The following is a 15,385-nucleotide window of genomic DNA, read 5'->3' on the forward strand; positions in this document are numbered from 1 at the left end:
TTGTATATTCAATTAATACTCATGAATCAGGACTACTCCAAAGCTAAGTGCCACCCTTGTATATGTGGCAGTATCTCTTATCTGGAGAGGTTTACTAAGAGTTGGAGACTCATGTTCCAGCAAAGATTAAGAAGTCAATGCCACCCTCAACTGCTGTCCTGAGAAATTCCAATAACCAACAGGTCTTAGAATGTCCACTTCAGACCAGTGTGGGTTAGATGGGTGAATTAATTAAATTTAACATCATTGATGGATAGGAGAGATGCATGAAATAAGCAAATGGAATAGACAAAACAATCAGCTCCTCCTTTCATCTGTCTGATAGTCTAGACACCTAGCTACATCCCCATACAGCCAATGTCCTGAGGCAGCCACGAAGCCCGAGTTAGACATACCTCCTAGTGCAAATGCATAATTTTCTCAACTGGGTCATATGAATAATAACAGAGAAGGTCTTTTTTTTCAATTTTATATTGCTTTCAATCTGACGTTATTTCAGCATTAAATGGCCGAGTTCACTGGCATCCACTTAGCTTTGTAACTCCTTGCAACAGAAGTGGAAATCAAACCATATGTCAGGGCTGTGCTTTAGAAAGTTTAAGAGTCTGCCATTTGGCTTGGAGATTTTTGGTTCCTCTTGGTTCAGACTCAAGCTGCTGTTCCTATAAACCCTGTGAATAGAAGAAAATTCCCTTCTCATTTCAATCCCATAAAATAAATTGCCTTTTCTTTTTGTAAAATTTTCTTCCACAAATGAGGTAAGGCTTGACTATATTTTTACTATTTCCATGAGAAGCAATGGGCATCCTCCACTTCTTTTAGCTTGCCCTGAATTATTCATGACAAAGAAAGAAAACCTGCTAAAACAGAAAAGAGCAGTCTCTAAAGAACAAGAAAGTTGTCAACACTCAGGCCTTCACAAGCTTAGAGAAAGAGCTGATGCCTCGCACTTTCATGGAAATGAAGATGTTAATGAAGAAACAGGGTAGGGAGTGAGAAAGAGAAACAAAGAATGTGGTTTCTGGGCCTTTATTTTGTAAATATTTGGACTTGTGCAAATTTGTTAATTGAAGCAATTGATTTTTGCCTGAAAAAGGTAGCAATGTCTAATTCATTAAAGCCTAAAATAACATCCTTTGGGCTAAATGGGGTCATTTCATTTGTAACCTTTTAGTGATGTATTAACAATTTGGAAGCATTTCGGTGCATATCTTAAAAAGTGCCACATTAACAGGAATGGGCCTGGAGAAAAAAAAAAAAAAAAAAAAAAAGAAGTTACAGACACACACGCAAGCGCGCACACACACACACAATATACATGGCCTCCAGCCCCTGTCCTTCCTCTTCTGCAGCATTTTAAGGTCTGTGTTTAATATTGCCAAGCCTACTTGAGTGATAAATGCAACTGTATAAAAATTACTTATTACAAGCTGTCATGTTGCCTCACTCACATTGCAAGGCTAGAGGCACTGTACATAAAGCTAGAATCTCCACCTTGACAGCATCGGCAGTGCCGGTTTTAAAATAAAATGCTTTCAGTCATGAATACAAAACATAATTTACCTTTTCATAATACTTCAGTTTGGAAACACTTTGGAAAGCTCGTGTTACCATCAAACCTTTACCTGAGCCGTGCCAGCAACCAGTTAATTCCGAGTTGTCAATTTACTTCAGTGCTGCTTTCCATCACTTAGCCTTTGAAGAAACATTAAGCTGTTCAAATTGCCATCCCCTTAATTTTTTTTTTTTTTTATGTTATATTTATCCTCAATTCTTTGGCGGTGAGTAGCTGACACAATAGGATTATTCCAAGCATTAAATTACAATTTAGGAGAGTGCCTGCTTGCTACATGTCTTTTTCAGAAGCCCCCTGACTTGCTGTGTGTTCACGGCCTCCAAAAAAATTCCCAATTCCTATCCCCTGCTTTTCCCCCCTGCTTTTCCATAGAGTCCAGTTACACAATTCCCCTTGAATTGCTCCTCCCTTCCAACGGCTGGCCAAGCTCAGAGGTTTAATTCCTTGCTGTGGTAGCCCAGCCGCCCCTTTTCTCCTGCATTAGTACTGTACTGATGCTTAAACATAAAAGCTCACTGTAAGCTGTGGATGTCAGCGAGATTGAAATTGAAAGTGAAGGTTCCAGGGAGACTGGCCGGGTAACAACTGATGCGTTGTGACTGTTTTTATAGTTGGTCATGATGCATACAGTATGTGAAGTTCCCATCTGTACTGGTGTCTGCCCACCAGCCACCCTGCCACATTCACAAAAGTGGCTCCGGCGCTGAGCGCAATAGGAACAGAACTGCAGATGCCTCCCTTTAGCCCAAATTTCTTCTGACAATGTTCACATCCAGTTAGGGCCCAAAGTGCCTGTACTTGTCAGGAGGGATAAGGAGTGAGGAAAGTAGTCCCTTTTCGAAAGCGAAACAGAATTGCCAAAGGAAATATTTTCTCTTCTTCCCTCCTCCTTTCCCTCTTCAGTTGCCCCCGCCATTGCAAATCCCCATCCTCCCCCTTCCCTCCTCCACAGATGCAATGTCCAAAAAAAGAAAAGAAAGAAAAAGAGAAAAAAAATAATTAGATTGGCATCTCTGATACAGGTCTACAATTGTCTTTTTTTTCTCCAGCAAGTGATGTAAAAAGGGAAGGCAACCGGGAGAGGGGCGGGGAAGGAAGATTTTGGATTGCACAGTGCTGACTCCCCCAGCCCACAGAAGACGCATCGTGCCCACGAGCTCTGGGATTCAGCTACAGAGGGATTCGCTGTCCCTGGTGGGTTGCTTAGCTAGGTGACAGGAATGGGTGCATATTTCCTATGCTATTTGAAGCTATTTCTTTTCCACCCATACACATATCATTTGGCTAGAAACAAAATCCATTTCCTTTCATAATCTTGTCCTTTTTTTTTTTTTTTTTTCCTTTTCTTGATTTTAATGTATTGATGGATTGCTTAGCGAATAAAGGCGAGGATACTCTCGTGTTCGTGACACAGAGTCAGAACTCAAAGGTTTTCTGGTTCTAACACCTGATGGCAGGTCTATGATCTTCAGCTAGCTCTGGCAACACGTCTGTGCCTCAGTTTCCATATCCATAAACCAGCAGAATAATGCACAGCTCTGTCAGTAGAGGGCTCTGAAGATGGGTTCCTCATCCTTTATTGGCAGGTATTCTGGTGACTGATGCATTAGACAGCAGAGCGGATTTCAGTAGATAAGACATTCTAATACATAGAAATGAAGAAATGTCTCTAATCAAGCAAATGTTGACAGCTATGATGTTTCCACTGTACTCATCCCGTAAATTTCCCTCATCCTAACCCAGTGTTCTTACTGGAGGATACCTGATGTAAAAAAACCACCCCTCACTAATTCTCGATGACTTGCAGAGATCCTTTCCAACCTAATTTTTTTCAGAAACAAAATCCTCATGAGGATTCCTACTTCTGTAGAGCACTTGATCCTGAGGAAGGACGTTAGGAAGACATTTCTTGTTCACACTGGAGCGCGACAATTTGACAAAGCTAGGCTCCTGATCTAGCATCTAAATAGTTGAGCTTACTATTTAAAAAAAATCTTCCCTAAACTGGGAATACAAATGTTTCTGATGTGCTGTCCAGGTACATCCTCTTAAATTTTAAAACCAATTCAATAAGAATTATTAATAAATAGACCCCTTTTAGAATTATCCATGTAAGTTTTAAGCACATGAGTAAATCTGGATTGTTTTCCACAGCTTTTTTTTGGTTTGGGGCAGATATGGAAATTTGGTTGAATTTGGGTATCCAAATGCCTTAAACATCTTCACACTGCAGAAGTAATGTTCTCAGTCCTGGCAGGCATAATCAGCAAACTGGCTGAACTGAGAGCAAAACAGCAACAAAGCCAAGGCCACTCTGCTTTCGATTTTGGATTACTATATCACATTAAAAAAAACTTGTATAGGAATCGTAGGCCAAATTCCGGTTGGTTGGCTGAAGTGACGATGACTTCCATGTTATTTTAGCCATCGTTCAGGGTAGCTGCAGTGTAACTTCTGGAATCTCTAGCACGTGGGACATCAAAGGACACGTTTATGGGCAGTGCATGTTCTGAAAAAGTGCTTAAAGCTCTGGTGTTCAAGCAAAGTAGGCTCAGCTAGACTTTCTTGCACTGTTAGTTCCTGAGAACTCCATTGTGTTTTCCTGGTTCTTTAGTAAGAATTGCAGCGTTGCACGAGACAGCTGAGGGATTACATCCAGGCAGTTGACATAATGTCACAACATGACTGTAAACCTGGAAAATAGCCAGAGGGAATAAAAAAGGGGAGGAATTCCCCCCAACCACCCCAACAACCCCAAACAATCTTAAGATCTGGAAGATAGTTATGAAAAAACTGGCTTCCCAGGGAGTACTGGAGCCCTGGACTTTGTTCCTGGAATAGCTGAACGTGCTTTTCCTACGCATCTTCTTCTCCACCTCACATTTGATCTGACCCATCTAGCCATTTCATAGTCCCAAAGAGGAAACAGAAAAGTTCAGGGAGGGCAGAAAACAGCAACTTGCAACAGTATCCAGGCTTCATGCCTTGCTGAATCCATATTTAGTCTCAACATCTGCAGGGATGTTCAGCACAGACTTTTATTCCACTTTGCAGAGCAGCCATCTGATGGGGTGAGTACTGCTAATTTATCACCATAGGATTCAAAGTGAAGTGAGACTACAGAGTGGACTATGTATGAATTGGTATTACACAAACAAAAACAAACAAACAAAAACAAAGAAAAAAGAAAAAAGAAAAAAGAGAAAGAAAATAAATAGTTTTATTCAGTATAGAATAACTGAAATCTTACCTTTGATCTTAATAATTAACAAACAAGAGTTGAGCCATCTGTTTCCAAAATTTAATGAACCCAAATGACATTTTAAATTTTTTTTGAGATGGTACAATAACAGCACAGGCAAAGCCATACCACTTCATAAAACTAGCATCATATGTGTTTCCTTCATTGGGAGAACACTCATTGCAATGCTGAGACACTCTGGAATTTCATTATGTGGAGGTGGTGGCACAGTCAGCTGAAATTATTTTTAGCTCCTCTAGAGCAGCTCAGTCACAGGCATTTGGATGAGCTTTAATTAACAGCTTTCTCTCTTCCTCTGCAGTTCACTGAAGGGAAGGGTTGATGGTAAATGGAGGTGGAGATGATTACTGGCAGTTCTTTGAGGTCTTATATGCAACCTTAATTTCCAAAATGATAAATACTCAGGACCACTCCACTGCTTCTTACACATATACAAAGTTTCAAAAAAGGAGATGATCTTGTGTTGAAGGTATAAAGTTAAGACTCCAATGGCTCCTTCCTAGACTACCTATGCAATCTCAGGAAAGTAATTTAGGTCCAGTTATCTTCAAGTTTGAGATGTACTCTAAAATTGTTTACTAAGCCTCCTTCTATGTACAGTGGGGAAGACAGGAATCATGGGGTGGCACCAAAGGTGGATGGGAGGACCTGTTCTGTAGAGATAGCTCTCTCTGTCCACTTGAGGAGATGCTGGATAAAGAACTTGGGGGGTACTCCCACAGTTACTTTAAATCATCGCTGGAGAGAGCAGACACAGAAAAGTGGTGCCCTGTCCCTGTTGCACTGTTCCCACTGCCTGCCTTGTGCTGGAGCAAGCTCTGCTGCAGACACTTCATGACATGGTCTCTTTAGATGAGAACTGAAAAACAGCGTATTTGTCCTAATCAGATTTCAGATGTGATTGCTGAACATTAGTGCCAGCACGAGAGGTGGGATAGGGCTGTAACACCCCTTTTGGAGTCAACCAAACTTCCAGAGAGATTAAAGTAATGGCAGAACCTAGGTAATTTTGCTCTATACCATCAACTTTTAGGTGGCTTATAGCATGCGAGATGAATCCCACGTGTAGGCTTAGTCTATGCTGGGCAGTGAAGCACTGCCTTAGAGATCCCCAGATGAGCTCACGAAGGACTGGGAAGCAGTACTAGACTGCATTAAACATCTTGGTTCAGTCTAGGAAATAATGTAGCTGAAATAATACTTATTTCAAGCTAAGGTGTGCTCAGGGCTCACTGTGTTTGATGCCTCGGTGTTAGTGTGGTTGTATCCCTAATTTTCCTGACTCTTCCTGTGCTGGCAGGCAAAACAGGGCTAGGGTACTTTCCTGGCTCTGATGTTACTTGCCATGGTCCAGCCACCCATATCGAAATCCTCTTACCCTCTAAAAGGGAGAGGTTGCACCCAAACTGCCTATTAGAGTGTTATGAGCCAACTCCTGGAAAACAGCAGGTATTTCTTTGGGACAATGCTAGATGCCCTGGGCTAAAACCAAGTCAGCAGCCATTCTAACAGCTTACCAATGCCACCTCCCCACCACCCCCATTTTTTAATAAGTTCCAACCCTAAATGACTGGACATCAAGCCGTAGTCACTCAACAAGTTACAAAGGTTTCCAGACCCTTCAGCAGAAATCAGCAGTGAAGTTTCACATTAGAACTGTGCAAAAGCTCTTGTTACAGCACACAACCAAGTGGTGTTTTGTTTCTTTAAGTTTTACTGGGAAATTGTAGGAGGAAATTAGAAGCTGATAACTACCAGGGAATTTTAGGAGGAAGGAAAATGAAAGCTGTGTTTGCACAGGTTTGTGCAGTTGGAAATAGCTGAGTTTCACATGCCTCTGGCTCTTACACTGGATTCCAGCTATTGCAGTCTACTACTTTTTTCTTTTGGATTAAGAATAGATGTAGGAACTTTTCCACTGACTGCACAAAAAGAAAATATAAATCCTTCTTGTGACACAGTCCCATTCTTTACCCTTTTTAACTTCTTCCAGTGACATGCCATTGCTTTAGTGTGCCTGTTTAGGGAGGAAGAGTCCTCTGCTTTCTTGGTAAGCAGAGCTGGGATTGTGTGTGACACATGAGTAGAAGAGGGCAGAAAAAAATGAAATGTGTGAAATTGCCTTCCAGTCCTGACCTGGAGGGATTTCCCGTAGAGTGAAAAAGTCCACACGCACAATGTTCATTCATCTTCCGTATTCACTCTATGAAGATTGTCATCAGGAGTGCCAGTCCGTACCAGCTGAGTGATGTGCCATTTATCTGCTTGGAATTGAGTCTAACAAGTCATTTTATGTAGTCTAGGTCATCAAATAAACATCTGGTGAGAACAAAGTTTAGCGTCTATATCTTGGGTCAAATTTAAGCCAGCAACCTAAAGTAAAGCACTTGCTATCTCATTATAAATTCCCTTGAAGTCAAACAAGACCATTACAAGTCCCTTTGGTGCTCTGTCTGCTTTTAGAACTATATTCTATTCTTATTCTGGGTGAATTTAGGCACACTCTGGGCCTTTGATATGTATCTATTAATCAGACCTGTCATACTGCATCGTCTTTTGGATCAAGGCTAGAAGTGTGAGCTTTTCCACTGGCTGCACAAAAGGGAACGCTGATCCTTCTTATGACACAATCTTTTCTTCCCCTTTCTTAACTTTTTGACATAAAAAACTTGTGAGTGATATCTTTTGCTTAGTCCTGTCTTTGAACTAGGTTACTTCTTCAACCGGCTGTACTGGATGACAGTGGGTAGCAGCCATTTTAGATGAAGCCCTGTCTGTTTCTTCTCTGGCAATGAAGGCTCAGAGTATAAAATTGAAGAGTTTTTGAACTCAGTCTGTCTCTCTTTCCCTTTTCTCTTCTCATAAAAATGAATAAGAAATGCAACAGTTTCTTTTGCACGGTCATCTTTATAGTATTTCTGTCCTGAACCTCCACACAGCACTGCTGCTCACTGTAGATGAGGTAGCATAGCCCAGTCTACAGGTAACTGTTGCTAACTGGTTTGAAAAACAATCTCACCATAGTCTGGCAATTATTTATTTTGTCATTCTTGGTACTTTGTTTTTCCAAACACCAAAATAATGCAGGGGAAGTTTATTTACAACCGTTGGGTTCCTCCCCCCCAGAAAACCCCCACAACCAAAACTTCACAAATGCCAAAAATATTAAGTTGTTTAAAACCCATTATTGTGAAAGATACCCTTGCCTTGCCACCAGATGATGTGCATTTCTGCATTTTGGAGCAGCAAAGCCAAAGAAAGACTTGACACATGCTTGTGTTATTTTCCTATTTCTAGAGTTGAGTTTTGGGGCACTGAAAGAATTATTCTACCTTTACTAGATCTTAACTTGGTCCTGAGCGATAGATAAGTGTCAGTCACTGGTAGAATCTCGATAGCCTTATTGCTGTATACCTTGGTATGACAGCATGACTGAAGGCAGGAATGATGCACAGAAAATACTTTTTTTTCTTTTTTTTTTTTTTAATATACCTTTAATGCACTTTAATTTCTTAAAGTTTGTGGAGATCATCTAAGTGTAGGAATGTAAGATTGGTCATTTCTGAGCTGGAAACAAAGGTTTGTCTAGCTGAACCCCAACTGGTCATCTCTGATGCTGACTGAGAAGGGTGAATATCTTAGGGACAGCATAGCAGTTGGGTTAACACGCAGTGAACACAATATGCTCTCCCAGCCTCCAGTGAATTTTCGCTTTGAGCTGAAGGAGTTTTTTAACTTTATGTTTAATAGCTCTCCATGAATTTATCTTCCAGGAACTTCTTCAGTCAACCCCTGTAGGCTTTTAGGATAAAGCACTCTGCAGCAAAAACAAAATATTCACTATTCAATTATATTCTGTGTGAAGAATCACCTCTGGTAGTAACGCTGTGCTGGTAAATTATGCTGTAGGTGGTTGGGAGTACTTCTGTGTATCCATAGAGAAATATATTTCTCCACTGACCGTCTCTTGATTTCTAGAGAATTATCACTTCTTCCACATGGATGGATCAATGCCAGGCATGTCTCTTCCAATCTCCTTTCCAGTTTCAATGCACAATAAAAAAGGAGGTGGGTGGATAGATTCATGCTATGGATGCCCACCTGGACTATCCTGCTTCATGCATGAAGTTCTACTTTATTCTGTTTCCTCTCAAGAAACATGGATTTACACATAGGACTCCTCCTTCACAAAGAACAGAAGGACTTCATTTGTGTCAGGTGTCTGTCTCTAAAACTCATGAAACGATGGTCTGCCTTTTGACTTCAGAAGATCTTGAATAGGCTTTATATTCCAAATCCTAAAAGGGATTTAGGGTTGACATTCTCAGCATCAGTGCACCTTAAAATCAGTCTTCCCAGAATTCACCTTGCGCATTGAGGTGCCTACATTTCCTGCGCAGCAACAGTTAATTCTGCTTCACTTCAGAAAACTTGGGAAAAGTTAAGTGCCTTAGGTAGGTACCCACTTAGTGGTAAAACATCTGACTGAGCCAGGTCACTGGAAAAACTGAGGGAAGTGGTTGGTATGAAACACTCTCTGTGCCTTGGTTTTGAGGAATTCGGAGAAATAGGTATCCAAGGCAAGAAACTTTCTTTTGGGCATAAGTCTCTAAATCAAACCTTTGGGCATGGATAGTGAGAGCAGTGTTTTCACACCTGCCAGGAGAAGAGCTGCCAACACTCATCTTTTACATAATGGCCCCGTGGTTACAGCACTGTCCTGGGAAGCTCAGAACTGGAGTTGCAGGGCAGTTTTAGCCTGAGAAAGGTTTAAACCTGCTCTTCCCATACCCCTGCAGCGTGCTTTAACCAGATATATCTAAACCATGCAGGGTGGAGAGAAGGAACCTCTACCTTTTCTGTCAAAGACAGGCCATAGGCAACCACTTACAGAGCCACAAGGAAAGCAGACCTGAAGAAATGCATATTGTGGTTTACCGGGTAGGAGTCTTAGCCAAGAAAGGAGAATAATGAATTCTGGGCTCTGCTTTTCCAAACTGCTTGATACAGTCAGTGTTCAGCAATTGTTTGCTAAATGACTAAAATAATCCAAGCTGTTCTTTATTAATCTGGGCATCTCCCAAAGAAAAAGGTGTACCTGCAGGAAGGTGTTCTGGCTGCTCAGCTAGCTGTTACCTAATGACTAAATACCTTCTACGGGACAACCTTGGAGCTGATGTTTAACCAACTAATCAGAACATGCAGCAAAGTGGTTAAAAAATGGTTCAGAACTATAGTAAATCTACCTTTAAGATTGCTGGTATTAGATCAAAGCTATTATGGTCACACAATGTGAACAGATGGGTAGATTTCAGACTACAATTAAGGCACATACTCTTTGGTGCGTAGAGTGTAAGTGGGCACATAACATTAATGTCTATGCTTATGTCCTAGTCAGTGGGGATCTAGTCAATACAACCTGTGGAGCACAGAAAGCGATTCAGCTCATACTTAGGTCGATACTTATCTCAGGTCAGCTGAACCACTGCCCAGTCTTTCCTGACTGCACACTAACTACATCTCCAAGCTCACTTACCTTTTTTTTTTTTTTTTTTTTTTTTTTTTTTTGTGTGTGTGTGAATATCCTGCCAAAATATCCACCTGGTGATTGATAGCTTCTTCTCATTGATTGCCCAGGTTATGAAAAGACTGAAATAGCTTGCTGCATAGAAGGTAGAGTATTTGTTAGAATTTCCTGGATCAGCTCAGAGGGAGAAATGCATTTTCCAACAGACCTATGGTGACATATCACCACTGAGAAAACACAGAAAATGGAAGTAATCAGGTTAGCATTCCACTTGTCAGTAGAATTCTCTCCTCTTCTGGCAGAATAAAGAAAGCTTCTTATAGCATCAAAATGAACCTAAAATGGCACATAGACATTGTCAGTAGATGTTTCATGCAGGTAAGAATCCCCACTCATTGCACTAGAGAAGCTAAAAGCGAACAGAAACAATCAAATCTCTATATACACCTGCTCCACACACAAATGCACACACATATTGGATATAAATTGCTTGTATTTTATTTTTAAATGCAGAACAGACTTTGGACTACATTTTGAATAATTTGGCTAAAGTAAAATATTGATTAATGATTAACTAAATGAGCAGCATCCATTCTTAAAGCACGGAATCTTTGTAAAAAAAATAGGCGATCAAGGGGATCAAAGCCTTCATGAGAACATGTGTGACAAAGGAAGTAGGTGTATCTGCACAGGTTGGAAAGTCTAGCATTTCTTAGCATTAGAGGACTTCACTTCAGTGGCTTTTCTAATGCTGTTTTAACGTTTGTGTTCAAGCATGGATAGGCAGTTATGCACGTGCATGTGGAATGGAACAGAATAAGCATAAATCAGTTTCTTTTCCCTTGCAGTTCATAAAAAACTCTGTAAACACACAGTACTGTTGTAAAGACTCACAATTTGCGTTCCAGAAATATTGCAGGACATACTTCCAACAATAATTTTCCACAGAAATTCAGAGGGATAACTCTAAACTCTAGCCATGGAAAATGTCATGTGCTCATTTCCAAAGTTATTAATAATTTTTTGTGGTTGGTATATGAGAAAAAGTTTGTGGTATGTGGGCATAAAAAACCTTTCCCAGTCTCCCTTCATCCTGAAGTAAACTTACAGTACAATGGATGGTAGAACTGTACATTTTGTTTCTTTTTCAGTTTAGTTCCCCTTGAAGTATTGCTCATGAGGGCTAGACAGCACAGCTGGAAAAAAAACAACCCGAAACAAACCCAAAAAGGAAGAATCCTTCACTGTGAACTTTTGCTTTTCATTTGGTAAAAAATCTAAATCGAATAGGAACAAAAAAAAAATAGGACAAAGAAGGACGTTTTTGGCAGAAAGTGAACAAAATCAGAAGCCTTAAAATGTTGAACATGGAAGTAATTTATTTCATTACAAAGGAATGATGTGATTATCGCAACAGCCTTATTAAAATTAAGTATGGGCTTTGTAATGAAGTCATTGACCCAACATCGATGAATACCTTTACAATTAACAGGAATGTAATAACATTTCAAACTCACTTCTGTTTTCATATCACCTAGCACCATATTCAAAATTGTGCCTCCCCAGGGTCTACCATAACTGAACACAACAAATGCAGTAATGGAATGGAATTGAAAAGAATATATATTTCAAAGTTAAGTGCAGTAGGCCAGGTTTACAAATTCATCTACTGTTTTTTTTTATATGATCTTTTACATGTAGTTGCCAAATTTTAAGGGAATTTTGGTTGAAATCTATTGGAAAAAATATACTTACATTCTGTTTGATTAACTTGTAACTACATAATTTAAGATCAATCTGAAAAAAATATTTATTTCAAACTGATACAGCATAGTTATAGAGATTGTTACAAGATTCCAGTTGCAACAAACTGAATCTTTTTAACCTTTTTAGTTTTGCAGTGGAAGGATAAATTTGGCATTAGCTGCTACTGTTTATTATTAGTAGTATTAGTAGTATTATTTATTATAATAAATGACAGCATATGATTTTTAATGACTGGTATCAAAGAAATGTGTAATGAATTAATCCGATGAAAAAATCTAAAGCTGCATACTTAAATCAACTGGAATTTCACAGAATCAGAACGGTTAAAGTTGGAAGGGACCTCTGGAGGTCATCTGGTCCATCCCCTCTACTCAAGCAGGGCCACCTAGAACCAGTAGCCCATGACTGTGTCTAGACATTTTTTTTAATATCTCTAAGGAGGGATATTCTACAAGCTACCTGGGCAAATTTGCTCTGCTTTAAAAAATGTTGCCACTGTAAGCATGCTGTTTAACACCATGGGGTAAAAAGTAACTAAAATAGCAGTAGCAGCAAAACTTGTGGATAAAGTGTTAAAATAAAATAGAATAAAAAAATCCTTCAACTAATACAGCTACTCCTTTGTGGAGAAGGAATTGCTCAATCTCTATCAGATAAAGAATTTTTTAATTAGTACAGGATGTGTCTTCTCTAATAAGGTTTGTCAATATAGTTTTACCACTATAACTATGCTAAAGGCAGACACAGCCCCAATTTAAATGGGAGAAGGTAGGCAGCTACAAAGGAATTTCAGCACACAAGGACACCTTCCATAAGAAGAAGCTTCTGGAGAGAGGACTGGCTCTCCTTAGTCTCCTTCTTCTGGACTACACAGAGCAAAGATGTTTTGATGTAGGCACAAAACATCTGTATGGACTTGAATCTCCAAGTCACAAAGCTCAGTACAGAGAAGGTCAGCAGCAGATGATCTCGACCACAATTTATTCTTTTGCCTTCATTCTGCAGTAGTTTTCTGTACAGGGATTCCCACCCCCAAAGCAGCTTTAAGCCCCCTTTTCAGTTTATTTTGGCATCACTTTATGTGGAGAGTTTTTCTAAGAGGCAGAGAAGCCACTCCTGCTCAGTCTGGGGAGGGACAGGAAAATGTTGAAATGGGCACAGTGGGATGAGCAAGGTAGCCTTGCTGGGATTTATGTGTGTATAAGGATGCATTGGCAAAAATGTGAATCGCTGCCTCCTTTTGCAATGCTGAGCATCCCAACGCATCAGCCAGCTTTGGTGCCGCCGTTGCACCACCCGGACTGGGCTGCCAGCAGTCGCAGGCTCTACAAACTGGGTAGCAGTGCACCTCTTTGGCCGTGCTGAAGCTTACGGCGTCACGGCAAAGCAGAAGGGATGGGTTTCCTTCGGTTATGTCATATGCTCGCGGGGATTTAGCAGCAGCAGAGAAATAGAGCTGCTCTATTCTTAGTGCTAGCGGGACAGGTGACACAGCCACTAAAATGCTGTCATTTCTGTCACCAGCTGGTACCGCAGGCAACAGATACAACAGAGGCCAAGAATTAAATCGCGAAGGAAAGGATCTTCCCTTCTGCAAGAGCCCTGGAGCCTTCCCCTTCCACAAGCCACGGCTGGGAGCACGCTGGGACGGGCGCTCACGGGGCAGCTTCCCCCTGCCCCATGGGTTTGCCTCTGGGGAGGTAAAATCACAGCATGTATTGGCAAGGGGTCTGGGCAGAGAGTGGGATTGGCAGCTTGTCTGAAAGGGCACCTGCCTGCAAGGCAGCCCAGGTCCTCCCGCTGCCTGTCCTCCTTCCTGGGCATTCGTTCCAGTTCGTATTCCACCCGGCTTTGGCTACTTCACAAGCCATCCCTTATTTTTTCCCCTTGTGGATATGAAGCAACAAGAGGCATAATGCAAGAATTAGAAAATTCAGAAGAAGTGTTCTTTAAAAAAAAAAAAAGGTAAGGAAAAACATCAGTAGTTTGGTGACAAACAGATAGTTGTGTTCAGATCTGCTCTCTGAATTCGCAGGATAATTTCCATGAAGCGCTCCCTCTGCATTCTTGCAATTTTACATTCACCTTTAAGGATGTGACTGTTCACATCTGACTTTTATCTCTCCAGTGTAGTTAGCCCCACTGAGTTAATCAACTAGACTCCCTTTGCAGTCAGAGCAGTAATTGATGTTTGAGAATCTGGTTCCACCCATCCTAAAGTATAACACAACCAAGTCAGATCAGCTACATCTAAAAGTCCCTGATTTTACTTTGTTGCAGCTAGGGTTAAACTCAGTTGCCTACACATGGCCGTGTAATGCAAGGTACCCAAGCTGACCTCAGGTTGCCTCTACAAAGGCATGTTGATCCTGTGTCACACCTGATAGCTTCGTTTCTTGGATATTTTAGGACATTTTGACAGCAATAAGCATCCAAGCATAAGAAAAGGTGTGAAGTCCTTTGTAGAGCCTAGTGAGTTACTTAGCTAGCTAAATGTAGGTATCTAAATACCTTTCCAGCTATCTTTTCCCTTTGATTGCATTGACTGGGCTATGGGTCAGCAACCAAAGTGTAAGTGTCTGATGCCATTTGAGAAGCCCTTGGCTATCCTGCCCGGCCTCCAGCTGTAACTCCCATGTCATATCCACCAGCATATTTCTGGGATATCATAGATAGTCACAAATGCCACTAAACATACATTTAGATAACTGAATTAACATATTAGAGTCAGACACCTGGATGTGAATTCAATCCATAAAGTTAGTTAAGAAGAATGTCCTATTTTCTTTCAGGCATGCTTAGCACAATGACATATCTAACTGAGATGTCATGGAGGTGGTCTAACTTGTGATGAAGTAGATGGTAATGATGATACATGTGAAACTCATAAATTAAAATACATTAACTTAAGATCCTGGACTACTGTAACTTGTTGGAGAGTTGTGAGAAATTTGGAACTATAATTGATGCTAAATCCTGTTTTCTTTTTCTTTTCTTTTCTTTTTTTTTTTTTTTTTTTTTTTTTTTAATAATTCTGCAGTTTGAGGTTAGGTCACATTTTCAAACTTTTTTCAGAGCCTACAAAAGTTTTTTTAAAAAAATTATGTTTCCTGAAAGAGATGGAGTTGCCTGATCTTTTCAGTAAAGACCTCAAGGTTCACCAAAAACCCTCAGTGTTGAGTAAGCCAGTCATGAAGAATGGGTTGCATGTGATAGGCATTTGTGAATGAGATATGATGACTTCCAGTGCTTT

The sequence above is a fragment of the Accipiter gentilis genome, chromosome 16, assembly GCF_929443795.1.
Source record: "Accipiter gentilis chromosome 16, bAccGen1.1, whole genome shotgun sequence".
In the NCBI taxonomy this organism is placed as follows: Eukaryota; Metazoa; Chordata; class Aves; order Accipitriformes; family Accipitridae; genus Astur; species Astur gentilis.